Consider the following 15,000-nt stretch of genomic DNA (forward strand, 5'->3'; position numbering starts at 1 on the left):
CATATGAGGTTTCATTCCAGCGGATTTAAAAAATGGTTTTTGAAAACGACCGTAAACAAATGAGGAAAAAAACCTCGCAGTTGCACTATGAATCTATTGTTAGAAGAAGGTGGAAAGAAGGATGGGAGAAAGAGAATATGAAATGAGTAACAGTAAAATAAGCTAAAGGTGTTGCTGCTAAGGGCCGGAGGCACGCTGCAAAGAACCTTAAGCAATGCCTACAGTGCACCGTATTTTACCTGGAACACTGGAAACTGGAATCTGAACCAAGTTGCATTCCTGACGTCCATAGGGGCTTATATGACTCTAGGGCTTCCCTTATAGGTCCTCAATGCACAGGCTGAAATGAAAAGAGAAAAATGAATTAGACATGGAAATACAAAACAAAATGACGAAGAAATGTTTTTTTTTATTCGCTTCACGGACAAACAGTAACGCATCCACCGCTCCATTCATTCTTTATCTAGTGAATGGAGAAAAATCCCTTGTGCTCTAAACTTTCCCAGCCTCAAAGTCTTCCCATTACCCAGAGAGAAGCTGCATGAGGCGCACGTCTAACTCCCTGTTAAAATTCGAAGGAGGCTTTTGCGTATTAAGTAGTAAGAGGCTGTCGAAGTTTGATTTCACAAAGGAAGTTCGTTCTTGATCTGAAGTTAGAGGGTGCGCGTGACAGAGTCAACTTTTCGTCTCTCCTGAAAACCATCCTGGTATAGAGAACAGTCCCGAAGTAGCCTTTAAATAAAAGAGAATGAAGGTCTTTATTTGCTGCCTCTCTGCTTTAATTTATCTTAAATTATATTCAACATCATTTTAATAAAAGCTTTAATGCATACAATACATGATGAATCAGTGCTATTTGAAATATACGAAATATGAAAGGAAAATACACCAGGAATGTTTTGGGAACTGCAATAAGGGTTTTACTATCTTAAATTACTTTTGAAAGATTAAGTCAAGGTAAAATATGAAGCAAGATTTTCATAAAGAAAAACTTCAGTTACTTTACCATGAGCCATGTCACTCTTGTTTTATTATTTTCAGTTTTTTTCCTTTTTTATTTATTCGTCATTTTTTCGCTGATCGACGTTATAATCCTCCAGACTAGTGATAACGCATTATCGTAGTGACGTTTCATGACGTCATCATTACATGACAAATACCTCCCCTTATCGAAGTCTAATGAGTTTTCCTTTCTTAACTACCTGTCTGTCATGGCGCCGATGCAACTGAGTGACTGAAGACTTTCGACTCTACGACAATGTTAGCTTTACACTCTGATGGTTCATCTGGCTAACAAGTGTTATGGACGACATCTTGAATTCTGGGAATTTTCGACTATATAGGGGTGATGGACTGAGCCTTTGGTAATTTACTAGAACCTTGTAGGTGACATTAACGTTAAAACAATAGGAGTTTCGTCTCTTTGATCTAGACTCTTTGATCTAGACATCGCAGCGATACGTTAACGTTGCTTTTAAGTATCTCACATTTCCCAGGTTTATCAAGCTGACTGTCTCAATCATAAATGGTCAAAGAGTGAAAATGCTGAAAAGCAGAATGAGAAAAAAAATAGGAGACAGCAAAATTAAACAGACAAATAGTATAAGAGGGAACATCAAGGCAAAAATCTATAAAGAATAACGAGAAAAAGGGAAGGAATAATGTGAAAGTTTTGTCTGTCTATCTGTCTTTCGTCACGCTTAAAGGGTTAATACTGAAGGCAAGTTTTACCATTGTACTTTTCGATTTACCTTAGCAATCAACATGTCATAATTTCTTATTCAAACACACCCACATATATACATAAACATGCACAATCATACACACAATTTATATATATACATATATATACATGTATATAATATATATATATATATATATATATTATATATATATATATATATATATATATATATATATATATATGTATATATACATAATACATATATACATGTATATATATATATATATATATATATATATATATATATATATATATATATATAAATATATATAGATATATTATATATAGAAGAATTTTCGTTGCTTACACAACCGATTTATTTATATTTATCAGCATTAAGCCACAAATGATTAATATCCAGTTCGCTATACCTCGGGAATAACTTGTAATTCCCCTTGGGCGTAAGTTAATCCCCAGGTACAGTGAATTGGATAGGGAGCTATTTTGTGCATATATACACTACATATACTATATATTATAATATATATATATATAGATATAGATGACTATTAATTTAGATATTATTAATACATATATATTAATATTACAGATATATATAATATATATATATATAGTAGATATCTATAAAGATATAAAGATATATATTTAATGAATCTATATGATAGTATTATTATAGATATATCTATTATTCTATAAATGATGAGTATATATATAAATATATACAATAATATATACACACACATATATATTATAATATTATATATATATATTATATATATACTATATATATATAGTATATATATATATATATATATATCTAATATATATATAATATATATATAGATATATATATATATATAGTATATATATATATATATATATATAGATATATATATATATATAATATATATATATATATAATATATATATATACATATATATAAAATATATCTATATATATATATATATATATATTAAATATATACAATATATTATAAAACATATATAGATAGATATATATGTATATAGATATATATAAATTATAAATATTATTATATATATGTATATTATATATATATATATATATTATATATATATATTATATATATATAATTTTTTTTAAAATATATATGTGTGTGTGTGTGTGTGTGCGTGTATACATCCACCAGATCGATATTTGAAGATAGTTTTAAGTATGAAAATCAAGGCATTATGGCAGAATTTCGTGCAGATTATAGAGCATAGGTAACTCAACTATACATAATAAATATATTCAAAATTTTATTCATATGTTATAATAAATCGCAAAAATCCTGAAAATTATATCAAAATAATAACGAAATCGTTGTGCTTGCATGCGAAGAAGTCAAATAGGACAGGCAAATCCCACTGAAGTTGAGCCTGACGCAGACACTCACGAACACAAACTCGTCTACTTATCAACAATCACACGCTCGGCTTATTCACCTAGGCCTATAGATTTTGTGTAAGCGGTTATTAAGTCATTTTCATTACTGTACCCAATCATTTTCATTGTTTAATGAGTTCGGAATACGATGCACGAATAATGTTATAAAGCTAGACCTACCTGTAACGTTCTCGCACTGATTAGTACTTCGCCGTTCCAGGCTATGAGGCTTCCTCTTGTGATCGTAATTCGTACGAAAATTTTCCTATTGAGGGAAGTCCAAACTGTATCTTATACCTGAAAATATCGAAAACAACATTAATTATACAGTGTAGTGTACATGTTTAGCTAATGTGAACACATTTTCATTACTATTTTGAACTAGTAAGCAGTTGGTGGCAAAATGTGGCCATCCCTACTATAGACCTAATACTCAAGCTGGTGAAAACTACTGCAAAATAAGTATTAATTGAGGACTTATTTATTTCAATTTGTTTCATCGACGAAACATAATCATTTGGATGTGATGCTGTGCTCTTCATAAGGTTCCATAACGAAGAATCAGTTTCAGAAGTTGTTCAGTCCTTTAATGGTGCAGACTATTAATAGGCCTATGTTCACGAACAGCTTTTCAAAGAAATCCAGGTCGATTCTGTATACAATGTCCTGAAACATCAGGGAGTATTATCTATTCTCTATGAAGTCCTTTGATATCCCTACGAACTGAGAGAAATATATGGAATTTGCCTCTGCTCACATCACTCCAACACCATCTCTTTCTACACTTGGTTGCTCAGTACCAGCTTGGGTTAGCAGCTTGAGAACATTTTGCAGCAGCATGAGCGAATAAGTGAGGCACACTTGATTTATTTTAAAGACAGAGAAAAACAAAGTATTACCTGGTATCGATAGCAAAAGGCAACAATAATTTTCCCTGCCAAGACGTCATTTCCACACTGGCAACACTGGTTGACTGGCCAGCCTCCAGTACATGACGTCATCAAAAACAAAGCACAGACGATTTCCTTTCTTATCTTGTTTGTATTTGTCTTTGAATAATTGGAATATAAAATTTAGGCTGATAGAGAACTTTAGGGTAAGGGAAGTTTTAAAACCTAGCAATTGCTCTACGAAACAATCGTTAGAAAGGGTGGAAAGTGAGATAGGCAATTCGAACGGAGGGAGAGTAAAAGGAATGAAAGGGGTTGCGGCTACGGGCCCAAGGAACGCTGCAAAGAACCTTCAGTAATGCCTACACGTGCACTGCATAAGGTGCACAGTTGGCACTACCCACATACGGATATCATTTAAAGTTCGTGATTACAACCGCCCACAGGAAATTCTGTTAGAATTTACATACAGTATCGAGCTGATATCCCTCTATTTTGAACATCCGTCCCTATCTATTCATATTGTATACTTCATTGTCTTTTGTGAAATTTTAATTATTATATATAATATATATATATATATATATATATATATATATATATATATATATATATATATAATAATCGCAAATTCTGTTTTGATCGAATACAATTCCCCCACCCTCCTCTCTCATCCCTCTCTCTCTCTCTCGTCTATCGCTCTCTCTCTCTCTCTCATCTCTCTCTCTCTCTCTCTCATCTCTCTCTCTCTCTCTCTCACTCAATCTTTTGTGCACAGCTTGTGTGTGGGGCGGACGTGTTGGAGGTCTCTCTCGCGTTTCTTCACAGATAAGAAGGTTTTTTCGCCCTTGGTGATTATACCTTTATAGTAAGCAATGTGTTAATAGTGTCTCCACGTAATACCCGGCGTGTAAGCCGGAGAGTGTTGTGCAATTGCAGATATTCTAATATTCTTTCTGCTCCAATCAGTGCCTTAGAAATCTTTCAAATCACAGCTGCTCGAGGCCTATTGGTCCTGGGAAATGGGTAAAAGAATGCAGTGTATGTGTTAGTGCTTGGCCCTTCCCTTACCACAAAAATGTCATCTGACCAACCTCCAAACCCTCTAGCGCAAGTGACCCTGGCACCTACCGGTGCCTGTGCCCCACACACAAGTTCCGTACTCGCGAACAATTGTCTTTACTATATACAATACCAATCGAACCGTTCCGACGTCGAGTCCGCTATACAATCTGTCAGTGATGCCTTCTCCGATGAGGATATCAACATCGCATATACGAAATGCAAAGATCTGATACCAAAGAGCATTCTCAAGGAGCGATCCACGAAGAACTTGTCATCTCACAAGAAAATATCATATATCACTAAGTGGCTAAGGACCTGCTCGGTGGAAATCTACGCCGATGACCCTTACAATCTGCCTCCAAAGGGGCCTGCTGACCTAAGCCTACTTGCTGTGTACCACACGGCAGAAAATGCCTTCCAACAGCAAAATCCCTCTCAGAAATAATGGGAAAAAAACTCAGAAAAAATCGAGGAGACAAATGATAAATTATCAAGAATCTGGGACGTGATCAAAAGACTACAGGAATCCCAAGACAGTATTAAAACGGTGGAAACAAATAATCTCACACGGATCTGGGATGCGATCAAAGGAGTGCAGGGATCGATAGACAATCGCACAGATAGCCACCAGACTCCTATGAATGCGGCATCCAGTTTTTCCTCACCTCCCAGCAACACAGAAGTGCCTCCTTCACCTGTAGGCCGTTCCGAGGGGACTGTTGGTCTCCCAACCTCCCCTCCCTCACCAGTGCCTCTGGTGGAAGATAGACCTCCGGTGATGATTACCAGCCCTCGTGATCCTCCCCACCCTATCTCTACCCCCCAACCCCCCATCGTAGATGCAGATGAGAGTGATCTTGAGGGGTCTGGCGGCTGGCAGATACAAACAAGCAGAAAGAAGAGAAGAACCTCTCGTTTGGCCGCTGGACCGGAGCCCAACATTCGTGTTTCACCTCGCCCGACACCTGAGAAGAGATGTTACGTAGCAATTCACAATCTGTGCTCATCGGTGACGCTAGACGCCATAGTGGAGAGAGTCAAGTTTCTCACTGGCTCTGACCCACTTATCTCTCACGAACTCCCATGCAGAAGTAAAGGCGAGAATTTCGGTCCTAATATATTAGTTTCCAGATATAACCTAATCCGGGACCAACCACCCCCAGGGGAACTTACTGGCACTCCAACCAGGGTCATTTCCACCGCAAGTGCCAGCCAACGCCCACGGCGAGTGACTGCCCTCTCCCCCTGGCTAACCCCTCATCCACCCAAATAATCAGCGCATTCATCTCCCATCTTCGTGAGTAGCCATGGATACATTAAACATAATCTCTTGGAATATTTTTGGCCTCAAGCGGAACATTCCTCTCCTAAACATGTTCTGCAAAACTTTCAACGGCATCATTGCATTGCAAGAAACGCTCCTCTGGCCACATGACCTTGTCATCTTCGATTCAATTCATGAAGACTTCAGAACCTTCTCGACTTCATCGATGCAAGTTACAGATCAAATCATAGCCGGTCGCCCGAAATGGGGACTTTCTTTCCTATGGCACAAATCGTTAGACAATATGATAAAGGTGATGACCTACAGGAGTGACAGATTGCTGGGGCTACAAGTGACAGTAGGAAACTCTAAAATCCTAATAATTAATGTCTATATGCCATGGGAAAATAACAATAATTTTGATCATTACTGCATGATCTTAGGAGAGTTACACAGTATTATTCAAGATTCTCCTGCTGATCATATTTGTATAATAGGGGACCTTAATTCTCATCCCACAAAACAATTTTATAATGAACTTACTCGCTTCTGGGTCAAAATCATGGCTCTCCCAAATTAGCGATGTAATGCTCCTCCCTCCCTACCTCCACTACTCATATGGTACATTAATAGAGCGGACCGCAATTACAACCTCCTTGGCTGGACCCAATGCATCAACATCTCCCCAACTTCATGATTCTATTATGACCTGCAATATTCGCTACGATCTTGCAACGGGCTACGATTACATCCCATTACAGGTATCATTCAGTACCCCATCCCTCCCTACCGTGAACCCACAAATGACGCCTCACGCGGTTAACTGGGAGTTTAAAAACCAACAGAAAAACCAGATACTTTAGGGCGACCACGAAACCAGGTTTGCGGTCAATAGCAACAGTGCGCCTTATTTGTAACCAAAAACAAAAATGTAGAATGCCACCCAGGAGGATCTGAATAAATTCTATTCGAACATAATCTCCGCTATGCTTGCTTTAAGCAGGACTGCCTATAGATTTCGTCAAGGTAATTCTCGTAATATACCTGGTTGGAATGACTTGGTTAAAGATCTGTATACATACTCACGAGAAATGTTTTTACTGTGGAGGCAAAATGGTAGCCCGAGGGAAGGACACACTGCATTACTAATGAGGCAGGCAAGAGTGCAATTCAAACTTACTCTTAAGCACTGCAGGTTAAATGAAAAATAACTAAGAGCCGATGCAATGTCTAGAAACTTAGAATCTGGTGATTACCCTCGTCTTTGGAAAGATATCCAGTCCTTAAATTCCAAAACTAAAAAGTATCACAGAGAGTAGGGGAAGCAGTCGGAGACGAAGCTATCGCAAGTATGTGGGGTGATCACTTCAACAATATCCTGAATTGCATAAATGATCAAGCTTCCCGAAGGGATGTAGAAAACCTACTTAATGACAACATTCAATTTCATTTTGCAGACCGTATTACGCCAGGTAACATCAGCGATGCCATAAACAGCATACCTAATAATAAATCGCCCAGCTGTGATGGTCTTCCCGCAGAAGCTTTCAAATTCTGCCATCCGATAATTTACATTTTGCTAGCTGCCCTATTCAATGCGTGCATAATTCACCAGTTTCTTCCAGACTCCCTACTCTTAGTTCACTTGATACCATTAATCAAAAACAAGCTAAAGGATGCAGCTGACCCTGGCAACTACCTGCCAATTGCAATCACAACGATCGTATCGAAGATACTTGAGTCGGTTCTTCTTGTGAGACTTCTCCCCTTTCTACACACCACTGACAACCAGTTCGGGTTTAAAGCAAACCACTCAACCGACACCTGCATCTACATACTGAAAGAATTGCTGAACTACTACCTACCATCAGCCTCTCCTGTTTTCCTATGTTTTGTCGATGTGAGAAAAGCATTTGACAGAGTAAACTACCTGAAGCTCTTCCTGAAGCTACATAAAAGGGGCACACCCCTATATCTAAATGGCATTTTACATTGCTGGTTCTCCACACAGCAATTCTGTGTCAAATGGGGTAATGTATTATCGTAAACCTTCGGCTCCCTAAACGGGCTTCGGATGCACTGTCAATGAAACAACTATAAACAACCTCTGTTATGCCGACGATATGGTTCTGATTTCCCCATCAGTGCATGACCTCCAACGACTCATCGACACTTGCCGCCAATATGCAGAGGAATCTTATATAATCTACAACGAAACCAAGAACCCAGTGCATGTCGCTGCTCCCGAGATCGCTTAAACATATTGCAGAACCACAAATTTTCCTCGGAAAGCATCGGCTGGAATTTGTGCGCGAATTTCCGTATTTGGGTCACATTATCACCGACGACCTAAAAGATACGGCAGACATTGAACAGAGGCGACGTAAACTATGTGCAACAGGCAACATGATTGCAAGGAGGTTTGCCTTCTGTCACCGAGACGTGAAACTGCTGCTCTTCCGCTCGTACTGCTACAGTATCTATGGGTGTTCCCTCTGGACGAACTTTACCCAGCCCGAGAGACCATGAGGACCGTTATCACTGTTGTGCACAATGACATTCTGATACCCGCCTCACAAACACTCCACGCTACCACTCCGCCACACAGATGTTCTTAGAAAACGACCTGGACAATTTAAAAAATCATTGTAAGGCGAACAATGTCAGTCTGTAACCCAGTGAGAAACAGCGGCAACTCGCTCATACAAGCATCTAAGGAGTGAAGCAAGAAGAAGATCTAAATTGTGGGAAGATGGAAAATGAGGCCTTTGTCCCTTAAAAGACTAAATCTTGTATGGCAAGGTGTCATCTGCAGATTTTTGTCATAATTTATCTGCTGATATTTTATTTTTTCATTATTACCGTGATTACTATGATGGTTAAATTTTTTTTTTTTTTTCTACGTTCAATTTTCGTATTTAGCCCTATGGACCTGACTACTGGTAACCACTAAGTTCTCTAGTTGAAATTTAAGTTATCTGTGCACTAACTGTTATAACTCTCAATGCATTTTTTTTCTCACCAATATTATTACTGTTATTACCAGTATTATGATTACTATCTTTTATGCTACCTTAGCTATTTTGTGGATAAGTGCCGATTACTCATTTTTCTTATCATGTCTCATATATCTAGATTGTGTATGTTAATGCGTATTTTGTAAATTCAGTGTAATGGCCCTGAGCCGAAATAAAGATTACCTGGATTATTATTATTACTATTATTATTATTATTATATTATTATTATTATTATTATTATTATTATTATTATTACTTATTATTATTATTATTATTATTATCTTATTATTATTATTATATTATTATTATTATTCTTATTATTATTATTATTATTATTATTATTATTATTTAAAAGTAATTGCTGCCTTAGCTGCATTAATTTTATACAGGTTCTTCTCTATTTTTCTAATTATTGCTTTCTCATTGTTGCTTAAACTGGTGAGCAACGCACCGAAGGTTGACATATCTCAATTAGGTAGAGAAAGCAATAATTAGAAAAATAGAGAAGAACCTGTATAAAATTAATGCAGCTGAGGCAGCAATTACTTTTAATAAAACATGTTTAAAATAGGGTTTACTCCACATATATTATTATTATTATATTATTATTATTATTATATTATTATTATTATTTTATTATTATTGATTCTTATTATATTATTATTATTATTATTATTCGTGAAATCATTAACAGGCCTGTTTCAACTTTGCGATTTCCTAATTTCACCACACTTGAAAATACTCTTCAGATGAAAGCCTTGAATCGAAACGAACAAATGAGGAGACACAAATGCCAGTTGTGGCATTCGTACCCAAGAACAAATGGTTGGCGCAGGGATACGGTAAACCACTTGGCCTTAGCAGTTGTTTCGTGGTCATGGTGACCATTTGATGTAGCCTATTCTCGGAAAGTGAATGCAGTATATAAAATAAAATGTAATACTCTGTTAAAATAAAATAATGTATCCATTACACAGTCTCAAGAAGAAGACTCATGCAGAAGAAATTACATATTAATGAAGACGGAAAAATCCTAAATACGTTAAAATAATAAATATATAACACGAGAGAGAGAGAGAGAGAGAGAGAGAGGAGAGAGATGAGCGAGAGAGAGACGAGAGAGGAGAGGATGAAGAGAGAGAGAGAGAGAGAGAGCTTTTTCAAGCAATTCATAAGAGGGTCGAACGATTCCTCGGCCACTGAACACCTGACGGAAACTCCCTTGGCGTCTCTCCACCAGGGAACAGCCAATCACCGGGGGATTTCTGCTGCAGGATCTCGACTGAAGTGCTTCTTCGGTAGTGTGTGTAATACTTTGGTAGTGTGTTTAATAATTAAGGGTTTAAACTGAACTGAATTAATATCAGTCAAGTACTATTTGTTGAAGGAAGCAGAAAACATGTTCTTCGGAGAAGTCTTCTGTTTCGGTGAGAATATCATGAAGACCAGGTGGGCGGGAAGAGTTTATACGGAGTTTCTGCTGCGTGCAACTGTGTGCAGGAAAAGATCGTATGGGATGTGGATAATGGAAACAAGGATACTACAAAAGTTGGGCACAAGGTTGAACGACATTCGTTCATCAGGTGGGTGTGTGTGAGGTTTGAATGGCCAATTTGTAGTCGGGCAACGGCAGTTTCCCATCGTCTATTTTTGTAGCATGGGTTTTGTTGTAGGGTAGGTTTAACTGTGCGTAGCTTGAGTTAATAGATCAGGAAGACTGCCAGCGACTAAATTAGTGTTTACGGAAAATGGTTAGTAATCTGAATATAGAATGGTTTTGAAGTAGTTACCTTGAGAACTTTCCTGTTAGCAGAGAGAAAAAAGTATTTTTAATATTTACCAGTTCATAATATATTCAAACTGCGCATATTTTAAATTTCATGAACAGACCAGATAAAAAAATGCTAGCCCCATAAACCAAGGTACTCTTAAGAAAGCAGCAAAGACACAAACGAAGACCAAACGAGTCTGCTGCCTCCAACGACCTTTATTGCAAGTCTCGAGAGGAATGGACCACAAACCCAGAGACGAGACAGTTTTGGTACTACCAACATCCAAGGAGGTTGTATTTTGTATGTTTGTATGGTGTTTTGACGTTGCATGGAACCAGTGGTTATTCAGCAAGGGCCAAGGAGGTTGTAGCTTGTTTTTTCTTTTTTTTTTTTCTTTTTTTTTAATCAAAGCGAACCTAAATGAGTTTTTCATCTTACTCCAAAGTACATAGTGCTCGCTCTTTGTTTCTAGTTTCTTTCACTAGACTTATCGTGAGGTTCCAGCTTTGGTAAGGAAGGAACGCAAACATTAAAGTCCATTTCCTTGAACAACGAAGGCTCCGTGATCTTGGCTTTCATTCCAGTTATTTAATGGTTATGAAGTTACTACAAAAACAAACTTTTACAGCTTTGTCGTAGCTGTCGCAGCTTTACAACACTGTTTCAGATTCATATATATTCTTCTCTGAAAGTGAATGAGCTACTCCCAAATCACCAAAGTTAAGGCAGTTTTAACTTATGCTAATAGATCCAGCATCGTTTATTTGTATGGTGTTTCAGCAACGGTACCAACGGTTTTACGTTACTTCCAAACCATGTCAAGAGTGAACTTCTATCGCCATAAATACACCTCCCACTCATCAATGGAGAGCCCGAGAATCGAACTCGCGGCCATCGAGGTGGCACGCCAACACCATACCACCACGCCACTGGGGCGCAGATCCAGCATTGACTACTATCTAACTTTCCAAGCTAATAATCCTTGGGAAGCTTCCAAGTCAATGGCAGTTACCTTGTTTATGAAAGGATTGATCGATTGATTCATAGATTTAAGGTTCACATAAGCACAGTACCCTTCTAAACTTGCAAAAACGAAGTGTTCATTTTTTTCAAGGTGTTCGAATTGGAGACTAACATAAATCGCCATAGTAAGCCACATGTTAATATTCAAAATTATAATCACGCCATTAACTAGTGATTCCCTGCCACCAAGACAATAGAACTTGTCTTACTGTTATTTAGAAAAGTTTTTACCACCCATTATGTTATCCGCTTATTAGTGTAAATACAAATTGTTCAGAGATTACTTTTATTAACTCCACAAGTACAACGACAAAGACAACAACTGCAGCTAAATTTTAAAGCCAAAATAAACCATTCAAAACAAACAAACCAAAAACCATTCAGCAATGCATTGGTCCTTGCGAAATACACGACTTACCAGTAGCAAGTTTTCTTTAATCCCACATAAAATCGTCCATACGTGAACGCCAACTTATATTAAGTAAAAGCTACAGCTTCAGTTTCATCGAGAATAATTATAACTGTACTCTTCGGTGCCAGCAACACCAAGACCATGATTTAGATTGGTTCATTTGAATGGTAGGCAGTCCAGCTGAACCTGCAAGATAAGGAAACTATCAGTCATTACTACTAATAATGGTTGCTAAAAAAACCACAAGTCTTACAAAGGTAAATTAAATAAATTCTTAGTATCATTGATTAGAACTAAAGGGTCAAGTTTTAATCCATTTTAGGATAAAATTTTAGAATTAAACTATCTTGAAAGCATAACTTTTTTTTTTTTTTTTTTTTTGTTTTTTTTTTTTTTTACAGTACTAAAAACTAATAGCCAGAGCAATAGTTATCAAAAGTATTATACTATGGCAATGCCCTTTTCGGGTGCTTTACTATATGATAACACGAGACAAGTTTTCACTTACCAAGATAAAATCGAATGTTAGTGCAAGCCCCCTCCTGACGTACGGTAGACAAAATCTACCATACGCCAGAAGAGATCCTCCCCCTTCAGGGGCTCCGCCCCTGAAGGGGGAGGATTAGCTTGCAAAGTGTTTGTTTGAATAAACTAAAAAAAGGTTCCTTACCTTTTCATTTCAAATGAAAAATAGTTACCAACGAAGTCCGAAAAGTCATCAGCTCTAAGTTCCGGTCAAGTTGGTAAGGTGGTCAGCAGACTCCAGAAATCTGAAAATAAAAGAAAGCTTAATGTCTATATCCGCAGTAAAAACACTAAATTGATTGCGGCCTACGTAATAACAACGAAAGTAAAATTTCAAATTACTTGGATTATCAAGTAAGTGAAAATCGAGATAAACAAATCAAGTGATAAAATGCCCTTACTTACAGCAAATGATAAGTTCGAATCAATACCAGCAGTCAGCACTAGAAGCCAATCAACACACGAAGAACTGCCAACTTTCTTGAAGAGAAGTTTCGGCTCGGAGGCTACACGCGTAGGCAAATCTACTTTCAGCTGCCAAGGATGATAGGGAGAAAGCACGCTTTCGTACTGGGACTGGACAGGTAGAGACCACTAGATGGCAGTAAGAAGTACATTACGATTAAAGTCTCATACGGTATAAATATCAAAGGGATGACAGATGCAGCCGTTAATAATCATTCCAATGAAATCGTCGTCCTTAAAGAAACCAAAAACATAATGCACAGGTAGATAAGCGTTAGTATGAGATCAATGCAATAAGGGATGAATAACATTTGAAAGAATAATAAATAACATCTAAATGAATAATAAGTGATTAACCTTAGCCCGAAGGTTAACTGTTCCATGAAAGCCAGCGCTAATAAAAGAGGACTTTAGTAAGTAGTTGAAAACTTAATAAAGTACTTGAAGTAAACATGAAAACCACTTACTTTTTATAAAAGTTTTGTGTAATCTTCATACACAACATGCAATCACGCAAACGTATGCATTTATGCAAGTTTAAATATATATATATATATAAAATATATATGTGTGTGTGTGTGTGTGTGTGTGTGTGTGTGTGTGTGTGCATCAGTAAATATTGACGCTTTCAGGCAAGAAACAATAATCTGCGGGTGAAGGTCAACCAAGATGGCGGCTTCCAATGAATTCTTTTGCAAGTCTTGAGTGAAAAGGTATATAAAAATTAAATGCGCTAAGACAACAGGATTCAAATCCTTTCTCTCTCTCTCTCTCTTCTCTCTCTCTCTCTCTTCTCTCTCTCTCTCCACTTCACTCCATTTTATTCAGTAGAATCAAAATCTAAATTACAGACTACGAGAGAGAGAGAGAGAGAGAGTTACTATGTAAGAAAAAGGAATCGTCGTCTCCTTGTTGTTCCTAAGGGTGATTCTGGAAACAATCCGTCCTTCCATCAGTCTTTGTTTAGAAACAAATCTTCTGTTTACAAAAAGCATCCTGGCTTCTCACGGTGGTCAGTTTTAAAAGGAAACCATTTGCGAGTAAAACTGAAGGCAATGCATTTAAGGAATTACAAACTTTGAACTTTGATTTTAATTGCTAATGTTAAGAATCATGCTGTATCTCACCTTTTATATCTAAATTTTACGTTTTTGACAAGAGTACGGGCATGACTATCAAATCGCCCATCTCTGGAAAGTGCAAACAGCCCAGTGGGTCTCTTGGTCGAGTGGTGCAGAGTTTCTCTCACGTTTGCAAGACTTGTGGACCGCTCACGATCTACTACCCCCCACCACCTCCCTCTATCCCTGCAATGTCCATCCAGCTGTGCACAGGGCTAAGAATTTGCTGAGGTTGAGGAAAATGGAGTGATTCCAGTAACCTCATATATAAAGACTGGCTGAGAAACCAAGAAGTTGCACCCACTGGCGCCACCATTCTCAGGTGGAAATTA

The 15,000-nt window shown here is 37.3% G+C and overlaps 1 long non-coding RNA gene across 1 annotated transcript in view; it reads right to left on the bottom strand.

Annotated features, from left to right (window-relative positions):
* LOC135226770 (uncharacterized) overlaps window positions 1–15,000 on the bottom strand; it is a 69,490-nt gene that overhangs the window by 14,871 nt on the left and 39,619 nt on the right. The window contains exons 2-6 of the long non-coding RNA XR_010317268.1: window positions 13,488–13,676; window positions 13,228–13,327; window positions 12,564–12,743; window positions 3,294–3,410; window positions 240–340 (exon numbers count right to left, since the gene is read on the bottom strand). This is a non-coding gene — a long non-coding RNA (uncharacterized LOC135226770). The remainder of the gene's footprint in view (window positions 1–239; window positions 341–3,293; window positions 3,411–12,563; window positions 12,744–13,227; window positions 13,328–13,487; window positions 13,677–15,000) is intronic.

Source organism: Macrobrachium nipponense, chromosome 15 (genome assembly GCF_015104395.2).
Source record: "Macrobrachium nipponense isolate FS-2020 chromosome 15, ASM1510439v2, whole genome shotgun sequence".
In the NCBI taxonomy this organism is placed as follows: domain Eukaryota; kingdom Metazoa; phylum Arthropoda; class Malacostraca; order Decapoda; family Palaemonidae; genus Macrobrachium; species Macrobrachium nipponense.